Here is a 17,338-nt window from a genome sequence, read left to right on the forward strand (position 1 = left end):
TCACCACCATTCTTTCTTTCATCCACATCAGGTGTGTCAAAGCTCATTATTTCCATGGAATATGCAATTTGTTTTGCTTCTTCGTCTGCGGCTTGGTGTCTGCATGAAATAAAGTCTGCTCCTTTAGTGTGCGCTGCACTTGATGACTGCAATGCATACTGGGAGCTGTAGTGCTCTAATAAGTCTGTCCAATATTGCAGCGTGTTGCACTGGAGTGCCTTCCGCTCGGAGGTAGGCCCTCCTTTTCCAATGTGCTAGTCCTGCGTGTACTGTCGATGTCACATAGGCAGAGCCATTGTACACTATTACTTCCTGATCTGCGTGTTTCTCAAGAGTGAGAATCAGCACCACTAATTCTGCAGCCTGTGCTGAAAAGTGAGACAGTAGTCATGCACTTATCAATGCTTTGAATACCCCATTAGCCCTGTGTTTTACCACATCAGCACCTGTAGATCTCTGCCCATGATATTGATCGATTTTTGAAGAACCATCAATAAAGAGAATTTCCCTAGCTGCTAAAGCATTTTCCTTCACCCTCTGGATCTCATCATAAAATTCATCATAATGTGAGCAATCATGTGCATACTCATCTTCTGCCAGTGGTTCCGCTATAAACATGGCAGGGTTCACTACTTTGCATCTGACTATTTACATTGCTGCTTTTGATATGACCACCTCATAGGCAGAAGCCCTTTGAGATCTCAAACTACCTTTTGGTTTCTCCATAATAACAAATAAAGCATGCTCAACAAATACTGTCATGGGACACCCCATCACTATGCTGGCAGCTTTCTCTATGGCGAATGTGACGGATGCCAAGGATTGTTCTCAAGGGAAATGACCCCTCATTACTGGGTCCAGAATCCCACTGTAATACGCTAGAGGCTTATACCCCAATGTGGTACTCTGTGTGAGGACTGCTGTAATGAATGTGCCATTCATGTGTGAAATAAAAGAATTCCTCAGCATAATTGGGAATCCCTAAAACTGGAGCTGTGTAAATTTCCTTTTTCAACTCATCAAACCCTTCCTCCATTTACACAGTCCGGGCAATCTTTTCCTGTATTGCCTCTGTCTTTTTCAGAGGCTGTAACAAAGGTCTTACATATGAACTATAATCGAATACCAATGCTTTAACATAATTGCACAGTCCCAAAAACCTTTGCATATGCGTTTTCATATGTGGCTTTGGTGTTTTCAAAATAGCCTCAGCCCTTTCAGGTCGAACTTTCTTTCCTTCATGCGAAATTAACTGCCCTACATATAATACCTCTTCTTGACAATACTGAAATTTCTCCTTGTCTACTTTACATCCCTTCTCTGCTAGAATAATCATTAGCTGAACTAAGTCCCGTCTGCACTCTTCTACTGATGTGCTACAGACTAAAATGTCATCCACGTATTGAAACAAAACACTTTGCAAATCAATATTGCTCAAGTCCATCTGCAGGACTCTATTGAATATCGATGGGGACTCACAGTACCCCTGGGGTAATCTTTTGCTTTTTAAGTAAGTCTGTCTGGATGTAAATGACTTCAGATCTTGAGAATCTTTATGCAATGGAATTGAGAAAAACACATTTTACAAGTCAATCACAGTGAAATATCGTGCCTCAACAGGGATACTACATACGGTCGTTGCTGCAATAGGAACTAGAGGGAACTCAGCCTCTTCAATGTGATTGATTGGGAGCATGTCTTGCACTAAATGCCACGGCCTCTTTTCAATTGTTTCACAGGGTACACTGCGGTATTGCATGGTGACTCTGACGTCACTAAAATGCCTTGATCATCATGATGGATATTGTCTTTAAAATACCCTTGTCTGCCTCTCGAGACATGGGATACTGACGGGCTTGAGGCAATTTGCTCCTGGCTTCAATTTAATCTTGACTTCTCCAACCCCCTTTAATAGGCCTACATCATAAGGACCTGTAGTCCATAATGAAACTAGCACTTTCGCCAAGTCTTCATCAAACAATGTGGGACGCTTCCGTGCTATCATCATTTTCTGGGGAAATTTGTATCTTAGTGTCTCAATCCAGTAAGTGACACTCACTTCAAATACTACTTCATCATCTGACGGGTGGTCTCTAAACATATCCTTGTCAGTGACGTCAGTCAACCTGCAAACCTCTCCAATGAGAATCACTATGCTCCATGTCCTGCCATCAATATTAACTCCTCCAAGCATAGCTAACTCTCCTCGCACTGTAGCTGCTTGTAATTCTAAGGGAAAGACTCTTCCCCCCTCATAATCCATAAGTATCCTCGGTCTGAACAAACATTCATCAGGTATTCTCACAGTATTTCCCACTAACCCAGGTAGCCATGTTAGCAAAATGCGTAACCCATAGTGAAAGACCTCTGGTTCTAACGGTACCTCTCGTATGGCCATTCTCCCTGTAAATGCCATAATAAATTCACTCACATTTAAATAATGCATTCCTGGCATTGAACTGTCAGGAAATGCCGGGTCCTGAGCTGATAGTCCGTTAGAAGAACTAGAAGCTTAGCTGTAGAGTTCTTCCTACCAATGTATCCCTTTGTATTTCTAATTAAACTACAAAGGAATCAATTAGCCGAAAGATGGAATCACTGCATTCGCTGTTGAAGGGCTCGAACACCGTTGACTGCAGAAAAGGAAAGACCTTATATCAGAACAAAAAACCTCCCAAGAACCAGAACAAGAACAAGATACAATAAGGTAGGCGAGATAGTGACACCTCAACAAGAAGTAAGGAACTAAGATGGATGTGACTTACCACTGTGGGTCATAAGACAAGTACTACCGAAGAACTCATGCACCACCCAGCCTAACCCAGCCTAACCCTCAAACCCGATGGCATGAGGACGCCTAGGCGGAAAACCAGCAGTCTCTAGTCCAATGCTACCCCGACGAAACGAGGACGCCTATCGACCTGAGCGCCGATTATAAGTCTCTAGTTCGGGCGCTTTGGACTTAGGGTAGTGCAGGTTCACTCTAGATAGTATGGGTATGTAGTCAGACACGAAAACAAGATGCAATGCCAAGCTGGTCAGGAGAGAACATAATGTTCCTTTTGGTCTCAGATGGCTCTCCCAAGTTGCAGACCAATTGCATATGTAGGATTGCAATGCGTGCTTGCAGTAAAGAGGTTGATCCAAAGACAAGGCAGGTCAATAAACGTTTTGGAGTCAGCAGCTGTCGGAATTGAAACAATATTATGCCTCCTATCGTAACAATTGTATGTATATTGGCCTACACCAAGTTGTCTAAACATCATATGCGAACAATCTCCACGGCAAGGTCTTGACCTTAGAGAAAGTAATGTAAGTCGCCATCTTGGATTAAGCCCCCATTTTAGGTTCTCTTGTAATATGGAAGTCACCCTGAAAATCAAAATGGAGGCCGAATGGCATTCTGAGTAAGATTCTGGCCGTTGTGACCTCCGTACACATGAATAATTAATATGCCTGCAGGCCACTTGTCGGGGTCGCGAACTGAGACCTTGTCCTACCGCTGACCTATATGTAAATGTACAACTATATCAGTGAAACTAATTGAAATGCATATATTACAGGATTGACCTGGCAAGGAACCTGTCTCACAGAATGGTTAACCCGCGAGAGGGTTGGCAAAGGGCTGGACAAATCGTATAAAGAGCCCGAGTATTCCAATGTGCGGTCTCCCTCTCTAACACATCGAACCCTCGTTGAAGTTCGTTATGTTACTCTGAGAGCCGAATAGCTATCCGTTTGTCAATTTACTTGGTAACTGTTGTAGCTTTTAAATAAAGCACTTGTATGTTCTTTGTAACCTGTGTTGGTGTGTTTCTTTTTGGGCTTCCCGGCCTCATATTATTTTTCTGTTTCCACAGTTGGCGCCCGACTAGGGACCCTCAAGATTGATGCCGGATCTTTGAAGGTTGACGCAGACTATCGAACCGGGATCGGACGGTGTGATACTGCGGGCCCGACCGAATGAGACGCGATACCTCGGCAGCGCTGCACGATTCGATCCTTGGACGATAGTCGTGTGGTCTGACACGGCATCTTGACGAGGGTCCATTTTTGAGGCGGGCAGATTTATCGAAACCACCAAACACAAGGTAAAATTTGTTAGGTAAGTTCTTTGGTAAACCGTACGGTCCTCCTTAGGTTTGGTCAGGTGCAGTCGTGACCAGACTCTTAATTTAACCCTGACAATTTGAATTTGTCGTATTGTATCTGCAGACACAATTATTGACCAGGTAACACCAATTTTTTGTGAAATGTCTGGGAAATTGTCTAGCTGCTTTAGGGCTCTGTTCCGCAGCGATCGACAATCTTTGGCATTTAGCCGCCCGGCACCACAGGAGGGGTCGCCGGCATGTACTATGTACTGTAAGTATGGCATTGGAAGTATAGTATCTAATGATATTTGGCACAGACAAACCAGACATGCCTCCGAATTTCAGTGGCCAATCAATGGTAGTTTCGAGATCCCCCGTATTGAATACCTACAATCAGTCTTGCTAAAAAAGAAGGCCAGACCTGCAGCATTTGATGTTTTGCAGAATTGGAAAGAAAGAAGCGTTGCAGCAGCTTAAAAGTAGGGATAAGCATGCACGCCGCCATAAAACAAAGGCCGAAAAGGCGTTGTTATATGATAAGGAAAAACATTCGGAGCCAGTCAAAAATATGGATAGGGCTTTCTCACTCGGTATCCAGAAAATCTATCCCTCTAAAGATTTTCATGTTTCTGAAGAATTTATTGAAAAATTGTTAAACGAACGCAGGCCTGGTGCCTCTGCGCCACCTCCGTATGATCCTCTCCCTGGTGCTCTGCCCATTCCTGCTGTTATTCCTCCTGTTATTCCTGTTCCCCCTGTACAACCTATTGTTCTTATTCCTCTAGTTGTTGTTCCTCCACCTATCCTACCACCCCTTCCTCTTGCGCCGATAGTTGCACCTCCATTGAATTTGCCCGCACCTCTGCTCCCGAGTGGTCCTGTACTGACTGAAGTTGATCGGGGTGCGGGGTCAAAGATTGTCACTCAAAATACTGTTTCTGCAGACAAGAAACAGGAATTATTTGCATGGGCTAAGCACTGTATGGAGAGGGGTGATGTTTTTATCGAAGGTTTGGGGACTCATTTATGTGGAATGTGGGGTAGATTACATAATGCGGATCCCCCACAAGGGGTGAGGGATCTAAATACTTTAGCGCTTTCGAGGAACACAGAGGAGAAAGTATATGGTCATGTTGAGAGGTTGTTTGAGTATAGGAGGGACTTAGAAAGATTACGGGATGAGGATGGTGAAGACGACAGTATGTATGTACAGAAACGGTTCCTTCCGTGTCGTAGATCGGCATCTGAGGAAGTACGAATTTGTACCAAAGATGCGATTCGATGGATCTCGGATTCATCGATACCGCCGGATGAAGTATACGACACATATAGTCAGTATACAGTCGAAATGCAGAGGAAGGTGGTTCAGGTAATGGTACAGTACCTGCAGGATGAATGTGTAAGGAAGAAGGTTAGTTGTCCTATAGAGTTATTGGGTATTTGTAAGAGGGCTTTTTCGCCCGACACTTCTTCGACTGCCTTAGCGCTCGACCTGGCTCTGTTGCTTAGTAAGCGGTCGGAGTTACCTAGATCTCAGTTGCCTATGAGAGAGGTTCCTCCGACATTTGTCCCAAAGGTTGAGATTCCCGCTAACACTGGGACTGGTGCACCCGCTGTGGACATCCCTGCACATTATGTATCGCAATTTGTTCACGTCCCGTTTTCACGACAGGAAGTGAACACTATTAGACAATCAATTCCCGATATTAGGAAAAACCCGACAGGATTCTACAAAGAGATAGAGTCCGTTTTGCAGTCCTCTGTGTTCACCTTAAGTGATATTGACTTGCTATTCCCTGTACTCCTGCCCGTAGATTTATGGAAGCAGGTTCGAACAATAGACGATGTGCCAGGGTTAGGAGATACGTGGGCTAACATGACTAGGTTTGATGGGGAAAGACCAGCTGGTGAGAAACCACCTCAGGTAATACTTACTTTGCCTGATAGAATTGTCGCAAAATTGAAAACCATAATTCCTGAGAAAATATTTATTTGGGACACGCTTACGGCCTGTGTTCAAGGAAAAACTGAAGGTGCCACCGAATTCTTTAATAGATTCGAACAGGTATTCTCTGACTTCAGTGGACAGGACTTGGGCACAGAGTCTGGGAAAAGGTTGTTTGTGGACAAATTTGTACGTGGATTGTTGCCCGACATCCAGTCACAGATTATGTCCTCTGAGAGCGCTTGGCAGGCGAAATCCCAATCTGAAGTTTTGCACATGGCTCAGTATTACGAGAACCGTGTTAATAATGAAAAAGAGAAAATAGAGAAGAGGAAAGGAGATTTGAAGACTAAGGTATTGTTACAACAAATTGTTAGAAATCCCAGAGGAGGTAATTCACAGACCAGAGGTTAGTATGTTCCAAAAGGAAACGCTCCTTTGGGTCCTGTGAAAGTTAATCAATGTGCCTATTGCTGCCAGGAAGGTCATTGGCGTGCACAGTGCCCCGTCCTTCGACAAAGGTCAAACAACACATTTGGGAGTATGGGTAGACGACCTAGAGGTGGCCCCGGAGTGGGGGGCCCTGATAGAGGTCAGTTCTCGCAAGATTCTCATCAACCTTTTTCACTGTAAAATCAGACTTCGAGTGTGGACACGAGAAACATATTTGATCACCCTTCTGCTGCCTACCTTTCTGAAGAGCTTCCTTCCGACGAAATTTTATTTCGTTAGGACTGCCCGATGCAGGGTTTGGAACCTTCACCTATTCCCGTTAATCAGAAAGGTCCCTACGTTGAATTGTTAGTGGGGAATAGGAAACATCAGTTTTTGATAGACACTGGAGCACAGAAGTGCTCCATTGATCATTCCCGGGTTCCAAACATTCCACTGTCAGGGCAAACAAATGTTTCTGTAGGGTTTTCTGGCATACCCCTGGTTTCTTCGCCGGTGTCTGTTTCTTTGGGTCCCTTCACGGACCATTGTCCCTTTCTCCTGACTTCAAACTGTGGAGAGAATTTGCTGGGGTTAAATTTGTTGAAGAAACTGAATGCAGTAATTCACTGTTCCTCTGACGGAGTGTGACTAACGGTTTCACCACAGCAACTTCCCAGTTCTCAGTTTTTGACTCGACCATTGCCTCCTGAACTTAGCGTTGTCCCGGAATGTTTGTGGGCGGTTGACGACAATGATGTCGGGGTACTACAGGTTGAACCTGTTAAAATAGTTTTGAAACATGGAGTTAAACTACTATGCATTCCGCAATATAAAATATCAGTTGAGGGCGAGCGTGCTTTGAAGTGCATTGTCTCCGATTTTGTGCATCGAGGAGTGATTGAAGAGATTGCAGGTAGCTTATGTAACAGCCCGATTTTACCCATATACAAGAAAGGCGACAATGCAATCCCATACCATTTTATAATTGATCTAAGTGCTATTAACAAAGTTGTCGCCCCACAATTTCCAATTGTGCCTGATGTGACAACGATACTAATGATGATCCCTGCTACAGCTATGCACTTTAGTGTTGTGGATCTAAAGAATACTTTCTTTAATATTCCTATACACAAGGAGAGTAGATATTTGTTCGCGTTCACCTTGGGGGGACGTTCGTTCACATTTACTCGTGCACCTCAAGGGTATACTGAAAGTCCAAGCATTTATAGTAGGGCTTTGAAAGAGCAGCTTGATACCCTTGAATTGCCACCTACTTGTACACTGCTTCAGTATGTCGATGACTTGCTTTTAGCTGCAGATTCTGAAAGTGCTTGTAAAGAAGGCACTGTATTGTTGCTTATTCATCTGGCTGAAAATGGTCATAAAGCTTTGCTTAAAAAATTTCAATATTGTTGTCAGGAGGTCGCCTATTTAGACTATCTCCTGTCAAAGGAGGGGAGAAGATTGACACCTGAAAGAATAAAACACATTTCTGGCATGTCTGTTCCAAATACACAGAAGGAAGTCAGAGCCTTAATAGGTATGGCTTCTTACTGTAGGATGTGGATCCCGAACTTCTCACTAGTGATAAAACCGATGTTGGCTTTGACGAAGAAGGGCATTTCTTCGCTGCTGCCATGGAAATCGGAACATCAACGATCATTTGAGCTTCTCAAAACTGCGTTATGCTCTGCACCGGTTCTGGGCACTCCAAATTATGACAAGGCCTTTGTGTTGTTTGTGCATGAATGTGATGGATGTGCCTTGGCTGTGTTAACACAGGAACACGGAGGGAAGAATAGGCCGTGCGGCTACTACTCTTCCACCCTTGACCCTGTCGCATGCGCTTTGCCAAGATGTTTGTGAGCTGTCGCTGCTGCTGCCGCGTCTGTAAAACAGAGTGAGGGAATGGTCCTAGGCCATGATTTAATTTTGATGGTACCTCACTCTGTAGATGTCTTATTGACTAAAACCCAAATGCAACACCTCACCTCTGCACGGCTGACGAGGTATGAATTAATTCTGTTTGCCCCTCACATTCAAATTAAGAGGTGTTGTGTTCTTAATCCGGCTGAACTCCTACCTTTCCTGCAAAATACTGTTTGCGGTGACGAAGAATTACATGACTGCCTGTATACTACTGAACAGGAAACGAAGAGCAGGATAGACCATATAGATACTCCTTTGGGCAATGCGGAAGGGGAGCTGTTTTGTGATGGCTCCTGCTTCAAACTCCCAGATGGTACATCTACAGCTGCCTACGCAGTTACTACATTGATTACGGTTGTTGAAACTAAGAGAATTCTGCATAACTCCGTGCAGGCCGCAGAGATTATAGCGTTGACCCGAGCTTGTGAACTCTCTGAAGGGCTTACAGTAAACATATATACTGATAGCCAGTACGCCTTTGGGGTGGCTCACAACTTTGGGAGGCTCTGGTCGGAAAGAGGGTTCCTAACCTCACATGGGACCAAGATTCAGCATGGCCCCCTGATAGCGCAATTGCTCTCGGCACTCTCGCTCCCTAGTCAGTTAGCGATCATGAAATGTGCAGCACATCGTAAGGTCATAGATGATGTGGGAAAGGGGAACGCTTTTGCTGACCAGATAGCCAGGCAAACGGCCACAGACCTGAGCGCAGACATGTATGCTCTAAGAGAAACAAAAGATGCCTATGTAATGGATGAGGGTATTGGGTCTGTGCGAGATATCCAAGCTGATGCCACAATAGAAGAATCTAAAAAGTGGGCCAAAGGGATGGGGAAACTAGATGACGATGGGTGTTGGGTGGATACATCTGAAGGGAAATGGTTGCTCCCTGATTCATATGTGCTGGCGATGGTTACGATGGCACACGGTCCTACGCATGTGTTTGCTCAGCAGATCACGAAAATGTTAGAACAAGTCTGGGTAAATGATAACATTTTTAAGATCGCACAGCGCCATGTTCAAAATTGTATGATTTGCTTACAGCACAATGTGGGGAAGGGGACCGTAACTCCAAGGGGTAGTTTTGGGCCTCCTTCTGTTCCCTTCGAGGTCATCCACTTTGATTTTATTGAGATGGAACGGTGTAACAATCTAAAATATGTTCTTGTGATTATTTGTGCTTTTAGTAAATGGGTTGAGGCTTTCCCCGTTAAGGATGCTACTGCCATGACCACTGCAAAGACTATGGTAAAGGAATTCTTTCCACGATTTGGGCTGCCAAGGGTAATTTGGTCGGACAACGGTCCCCATTTTGTTGCAGCAGTAATTTTGCAGATATGCACAGCGTTACACATTGAAAAACGATTTCACTCGGCTAGACATCCTCAAAGTGCTGGGTTGGTAGAGAGACATAACGGTATCCTAAAGAACAAGCTTGCTAAAACATGTGCCGGCACCAAACTGAAATGGCCAGATGCCTTACCTATTGTTTTGTTAGCCATGCGTACCACACCTCAAACTAAGACTGAGCTCTCCCCATTTGAGGTAGTGATGGGGAGACCTGCTAACATTTGGGGCCTTCCGAAGCCCAAAACTCTGAGGGAGGTCGAAAATGTATTGCTTGTAGACTACTGTAAACAGTTGACTAAAAATCTGTATCTCATTTATCATCAGGTCCAATCAACTTTACCTGTACGGTATACGGGCCCAGAACACGATATTCAGCCTGGAAGTTGGGTCCTAGTGAAGGCCTACGAAAGGCCTTCCTGTCTCGCGCCTCGCTGGTGGGGACCCTATCAGGTGCTGTTGGTCACCCAGACAGCATTGCGGGTGGCTGGAAAGAAGCATTGGATCCACGTGACGCATGTCAAGAAACTTCCTCACCCGACGCCACACGTTACAGAAGAAGCAGAACCCCTCGCTGATGCTACAATCTCTGATCCTGGAGTAGCAAATAGCGCTGTGAGTGTGTCGGAGAATTTCTCTGAGCCCGTGGAGCTTGGGGAACAGTCCATTTCGTCTCTGCACTCTTTGAGAAGGTCACTTCCGGAAAACGTTGTTTCAAGTTCTGCGACTTCCGTCGCCTCCAATACGTTGCTTCCCTCAGGAAGTTACGTTACCTTATTTCCGGATCAAACAGTACCGGGTACCACCAGGTACGACCTTCGATGAAGAAAATAGAACTACGGCATGGGTTTGCCTGTGCATCTGGAAAGAAGAAGTCATTGAGAGTTTTTCTCTTGCAAAAGAAAGTTTTTTTTGAACAAAAGGGAAAAAGGGATTCTGCTAGCTAAGGTTGGGGAAGGACTAAGAAGTCGCGCGACCGTAGTGTCGCCAGCAACGAACATTGGGGTCGTTGATTGAGAAACTACGATGCCTGCACTATTCTTTGGCCGTTGGAATGATAGCATCTCAGGGAACTTTGATGGAACTAATTTAAATGAATTTGAGAAACGTGAATTGACTCCCCTGGGATGCTCGCTTTTTGCAAAGAGAAGTAAACCTAATGTTGCTTCTATTAGGCCATCTGATAAACTATCTCTTCCTTTTCAAACTCTAATTTCCTTTAAAATGGCTCAGATAGGCAATAAGGACGCTGTGCCTCCTTCCTACTCTATTAACCATAGCCCCGATTCAGTCCCCTTTTGTGTACAAAGAAATGGCACTCGGTCAATGGGAGACTTTGAAGGTTGTGTGAACATTATAAATTTGACCAGGGAGAACAGGCCTCTGTATGTAGGGGGGCCTGTCTTTTTCGTTTGCGGTAGTTCAGCATTTCCCTGGTTGCCCAAGGATTAGCAGGAACCTGTTATTTAGGAATCCTCTTACCTGGGGTATTCATAGCTAGTACATTGGAAGTTTCTAAGGCTCGCCCACGGCGGGACGAGAACGGAGATACCCCTGGGCAAGTATTGGGAGATATAGCAAAATCAGTTGTGCCATTTTGGGGACAGGTAGCAAATTCTGAAAATATTAGGGGGCTAGCAAGGGTACTGGAGAGAACCATCAACCGGACCACGGATATACTCTACAATATGACACTGGAACAGAAAGCAATAAGATTGGTAGCACTCCAAAACCGGATGGCATTAGATGTCATCCTGGCACAACGTGCCGGAGTATGTAAATTAGTGGGGTCCGCTTGCTGTGTTTTCGTACCAGATTCCTCACCGACAATTTTCAAAGCAATACAGAACTTGCACATCCTTAGTTCTGAAGTGCATGTTCCTGTGGGAGATTGGACTATTAGCGCTTGGTTCTGGGATTCTCTACGATCCTGGGGTTAGAAGGTGCTTTCTGTTATACTGGTTATTTTGGGAATCCTGCTATTCCTGTGTTGCTGTTTCCAATGTCTACCTAGTATATGTGCAATGCTAGGGGGATGTTGTGCTCAGGCAGTGAGCACAATAGGGCACAAAATGTATGCCCCAGATACAGCATCTAAAGAGTTTGTGTTACAAGAGGTTCTGATGAACGACCTAATGGCTATAGATATTACAGATAATGATTCAGGATGTATGAACGACAATGAATGGAGTTATTTTCAGAAACGTTAGAAATGATATTAGCACTTGGCATAGGCCAAAAGGAGGGTTTGTCGGAATTGAAACAATATTATGCCTCCTATCGTAACAATTGTATGTATATTGGCCTACGCCAAGTTGTCTAAACATCATATGCGAACAAACTCCACGGCAAGGTGTTGACCTTAGAGAAAGTAATGTAAGTCGCCATCTTGGATTAAGTTGCCATTTTAGGTTCTCTTGTAATATGGAAGTCCCCCTCCCCTGAACATCAAAATGGAGGCTGAATGACATTCTGAGTAAGATTCTGGCCGTTGTGACCTCCGTACACATGAATAATTAATATGCCTGCAGGCCACTTGTCGGGGTCGCGAACTGAGACCTTGTCCTACCGCTGACCTATATGTAAATGTACAACTATATCAGTGAAACTAATCGAAATGCATATATTACAGGATTGACCTGGCAAGGAACCCATAGGCCTGTCTCACAGAATGGTTAACCCGCGAGAGGATTGGCCAAGGGCTGGACAAATCGTATAAAGAGCCTGAGTATTCCAATGTGCGGTCTCTCTCTCTAACACATCGAACCCTCGTTGAAGTTCGTTATGTTACTCTGAGAGCCGAATAGCTATCCGTTTGTCAATTGACTTGGTAACTGTTGTAGCTTTTAAATAAAGCACTTGTATGTTCTTTGTAACCTGTGTTGGTGTGTTTCTTTTTGGGCTTCCCGGCCTCATATTATTTTTCTGTTTCCACACAGCGTGCGGGCAATGAGAGGTTTGGTAATCTAAAGACAAGACAGGTCAGTAAACGTTCTGGAGTCAGCAGCGTGCGGGCATTGAAAGGTTTGGTATTCCGAAGACAAGGCAGGTCAGTAAACGTTCCGAAGTCAGCAGCGTGCAGGCATTGAAAGGTTTGGTAGTCAGCAGATTTAGACAGGTCAAGAGTACAGGCCGAGGTTGGTAACAAGGGAGGCAAAATGACAAGCAAGGTTTGGAATGGGCAGCAGGGGGTCAAGGAAGAAGAGCAAGAAATACCGGGCAACACTGGCTTTGATTCAAAATCAGAAGCAGCGAATGCGGCAACCTGGAAGCGTTATAACGGGTTTCCACAACCTCGCCTGACTCCTCCTCTGTGGGACGCAATAGCGTTGCGCTTGTGGAGAGGATGCCACAGTTGCCATGGTAACAAGGCAGCGTGAGTTCCGAGACGATGACAGCTGAAGCAGGGTACTGCACGTTGCGAAACGCTCGAAGGAGGGTATCCAGGTCGCTTAAGAGTGAATGAGTGCTGGTGCTGTCTGGGGCTAAACCTGACATGATCACACTATACCTTCATCAGTAAAATAAATCATCATATTCAACTTTGTCATTTAATCTTGGCCCAGTATATTAACTGGTGTCTGCCTTGAATACGATAATGGCACAGACATACCACATTCTCCTATAGAGACTGGCAATCTTTCAGTAAAAGGAACAACTTGTAGCTCCTGTAAAAACTTGACCATTCATGGCATTTTCCGATAACATACATTTCCCCTCTCGTATACATGAGCGTGTTGCACCCGTGTCTACCAAAAAAGAAAAAGATTTGCCTCCTATAGTGACCTCAACCCTCGGTTCCTTTTCAGTATTGGGAGTCACAGATAGAAATGAACACATCAAATCAACCAGTGAGCTGTCCTATTGTGGGTACATGCTTATTCCCCTGCCCGTGAAAGGATTCCCTCCCTTTACGGTAACACCCCCTATCCTAGAAGTCAGTAACTGCTCCGTGTTTGGGTCCTGCTCTATCTGCATGGGTGTGTGCTGTGACTGCCCTTGTTGTGGATTCGGATCTTGTGGTTGCAAAGCCTGTTGCATTCTCGGCGCTTGTGCTTGATGCGATGTCTGATTTTGAGCAAACCCATCCCTACTTTGTTGGTTATATGCAGGTGGATAAGCTGTGCCCCCTCTTGAGAACAGCCGATTCTGCACAAACACTTGGATACTGCATGTTTGTGCTGGGTGCCGTATCATTCCACATGTCCAACATGCAAGAGAGAGTCTCCTTATTTGCCCTTCCTGCATGCACTGCTTGTCATTCTACATATCTTGAAACCCATCTTGGTTATTCCGAAAATATCCATGATTATTCTGGAAGCCTCCTTGATTATTCTTGAAGCCTCTTCCTCGGAAGCCTCCCTTACCCCTTGGTATGAATTAATTATTACCTTGGTCAAACTGCCTTTTGTTATTTACTTGTGGCATGCCTGCTGCTTGCTGCGATCCTGGCCCTTCTTCACTAGTCAACATCGCCCGTTCATTGGCATATTTTGAAAAGAATTTTTGCACTAACTTTGCTTCGTCATCTTACCTTCGACTTTTCTCTTGCAACAATCAGCAATAATGCGCTATGGTGAGCTTTATTTCTGACCACGGTTTTGCCTTCATACCAACCAACTTCTTGAGCTGTCCGGCAGCCCTTGACATACTATATGGTAAAATCCAGGTATTGATTTCCCCCACGGTTCCCAATCTCCATTCCACCTGAAAATTCCGAATGGAAACAAGAGAATCCTCCCCTTACTGCATCTTTCATGCCATTATAGCTCCCATATCTGATGTATCTGGATATTGCACTCTAAACGCTTTCCAGACTGCCGCTCTACAATTATTAAACAGTGCCCCATCGTGAGCAGTGTTCTACACAGTGACACTTGCGTATCAGGCTCTCGACCAAATGTCATCAGCTCTCTCCCGAAGGATAGCGGCTAAAAGACCTTTAATGTCTCCAATAGCTAACGTGTTTCCTCCTGTCATTTTCTCTAATTCATGTATCCATTTCCCAGCATCGGAAGTCAAACTGGGGAGTTTACACCTTAAATGATCCTTATCCATCTCTGGCCAAGCTATATACTGCGGTCTGTCCCCTCTGTTCTCTAACAAAAGAATCTGCTAGATCCCAAAATCAAATTCATGCCCCATTGTCTGCCTGTCCATAGCAGGGACAATGGTTCTGCAATGTCTTCTTCCCAGTAGTGATCTTAGCCTACTCATCTAAAGTGCCGAGTCCCCCCTCTCACTATGGGATTTCCCTTTGGGTTGACCTGGCTGCGTCAAGGACTCTGAGATCCGTAATTTTAGTAGGTCCAAGTCTGGCCATTTTACTTCTCTGTCTATCGGAGAACATCCCTCAAGGCTACATGCATTAGCTCCCTCCTCCCAACACAAGGTTTCTCTGTCCTCATCTGACATATCCTGTACCCAAATCCCATGTGATTTCCCTCTTTCTCGTCTCTTTTCAAGGTTAGCCTGTCCAATGACAAAGCTCTTTATTCAAGATTATACAAACTTCCCTCTTTGCCTTGCGGCTGCGTATTTTTGAATCAATCATTTTCTCCCTTTCCTTTTGATTCTTTTTTGGTCCTCATATCATGATAGACCTTATTGATTGTGTCCCCAATAAATCTTATGTCAAAATTATCTTCTAGATTTGCTCTGGTTGAACCATGCATTGGTTCATGTGTCGGGAAGAATTCTTCTATGTCTTCCAATGCTACTACTGGATTCGGTCCATTAACACTTTCTCAGGGCGATCAATGTCGCATGCCCTTTGCCTCCTTTTGAGTTCTATCTCTTCGTCAAGCTCTCTTTGTTTCCTTACTTCCTCTCTTACTCTTATCTCTTCCTATCTTTTTACCTCTTTTCTAGTTTTATCTACGTATTTCTTCATCCCTTCATCTTTGTATTATTTTATCTCTTAATTTCTGTTCTTCCTCTTCCTCTCTCTTTCTTTCTAGCTTATCCTGTTCTTTGATTGCTCTCTGCCTGTTATCATATTTCCTTCGCTCCTTTGCTCTTTCTTGCTTTCTCAGATGCTCATCTTGATACAGCTGTTCCCATCTTTGTCTATACTTTCTTTCGGCCTTGTCTTCTTTCAATCGTTCCTCTTGTTCCCTGTCTTTTTTATCTTGTTCGTTCTGATCTTCCGTTTGCCTTACTTCCTCAATGGTCTTTGCGTCAAGTTTGAGCAAAATCTGACCGCCCATCCATTTGTTCTGTATGAGCGCTACCTCATCAGCCTTATCTTTCTCTCCTTTCCATCTCTTTATTTCCCTTTCTACGGTTAAGGATGTACTTGGTTGATCACTTCTCTCCTTGTCCCGTGGGGCTTTAGAAATCAAATCTCTTTCTGGAGTTTTTTCTGGACTTTCGTCGCTGCTATGCGCAGGCGACTCATATGCCGGGTTGCTGTTCCCTATTGCCGCCTTAAGCTCTCTCAATGGGTACACTCCGCTATCCTTTGTAATATCGCCATTTACTTCAGGCACGGTGGGGGGAGCAGAAGACTTCTCACCCCCTTCTTTGCACTGGTTAAGCATCCAGTCTTCAGGAGATGGGTCTTCCCTTTCCTCCTGGTACATTTTCTAGAGCTCTAAGCTCGCTAGGCCCTTTTCTATCTTTTTTCCCGTGAATGCTGCGTGTGAGTATATCGTCATGTGTTTTAAAACGGCTTTTGCTAGTGATCCTCCTTGTGGCCACAGCATAAAAATGTTATCTGCCGTACCCTTAACCCATTCTGTACTGTACTGCTTAAGCTTGGGTGTGTGTTTTGGCAACTGTTTGCACTGATGTATAAGCAGATTAATATCCTTCATTTTGACTAGTCACACTTGACTGCCAATACTCACCGTTGGTTTTACACTTTTATAAATGCTTTTCAGAAAAATAATACAATATGAGCGTGCACCAATCATCGCAACTCCAAGCCTTTTATATCATGTTATATTTCAATCTATTTTATTCAAATGTTCACCCTTTATTTCCCATTCCTTCAATTTTCACTATTTCTTCACCACATTCATATTATGCAACATACACCCAGACAGACAACTCTGACAGTCTTGGTCGGCCCACATATATCTCTCAGTCCACCCTCCTAGTGACTGTTCTTGCCCCTAAAATTACTCCTACGGAGTGTGAGCTGTTTCCTTTAACAGAACAATCTGTTTGTAGTCTACGCTGTCCACCTCGGCACTCTGAAACAGCTCCTTCTAAACATTCATTGATGTAGGTCTCGGGCTTATCATATAGATCTTCCTTTATCTATGTATATTAATTGCTTGACCCTCCTCGTCTCAAGTCAATTACTCAATAACTCAATGCTCATAATCTCGAGTTCTTTACCCCAACCAACCCTCCGTTACTTATTTCCCCTTATAACTTACCCCTATTTCAACACCCATTCGTATTTTGCCACCTCACTCAGTCTACTCACCATTTGCGTTTTCGCCTCCTCTACCTGTCTCTTCAGCCTTCGGTCCGCTCAACTTCCTGTAGAAATCAGGAAGGAATTCTGTTTGAAACCGAGGGGCCCGTCCCACCTGCACTTGCAAGATTTTTAAACTAACTGCCGCTATCTACAGGA

The sequence above is a fragment of the Ambystoma mexicanum genome, chromosome 3p, assembly GCF_040938575.1.
Source record: "Ambystoma mexicanum isolate Mex_15411 chromosome 3p, UKY_AmexF1_1, whole genome shotgun sequence".
NCBI classification, from domain to species: Eukaryota; Metazoa; Chordata; class Amphibia; order Caudata; family Ambystomatidae; genus Ambystoma; species Ambystoma mexicanum.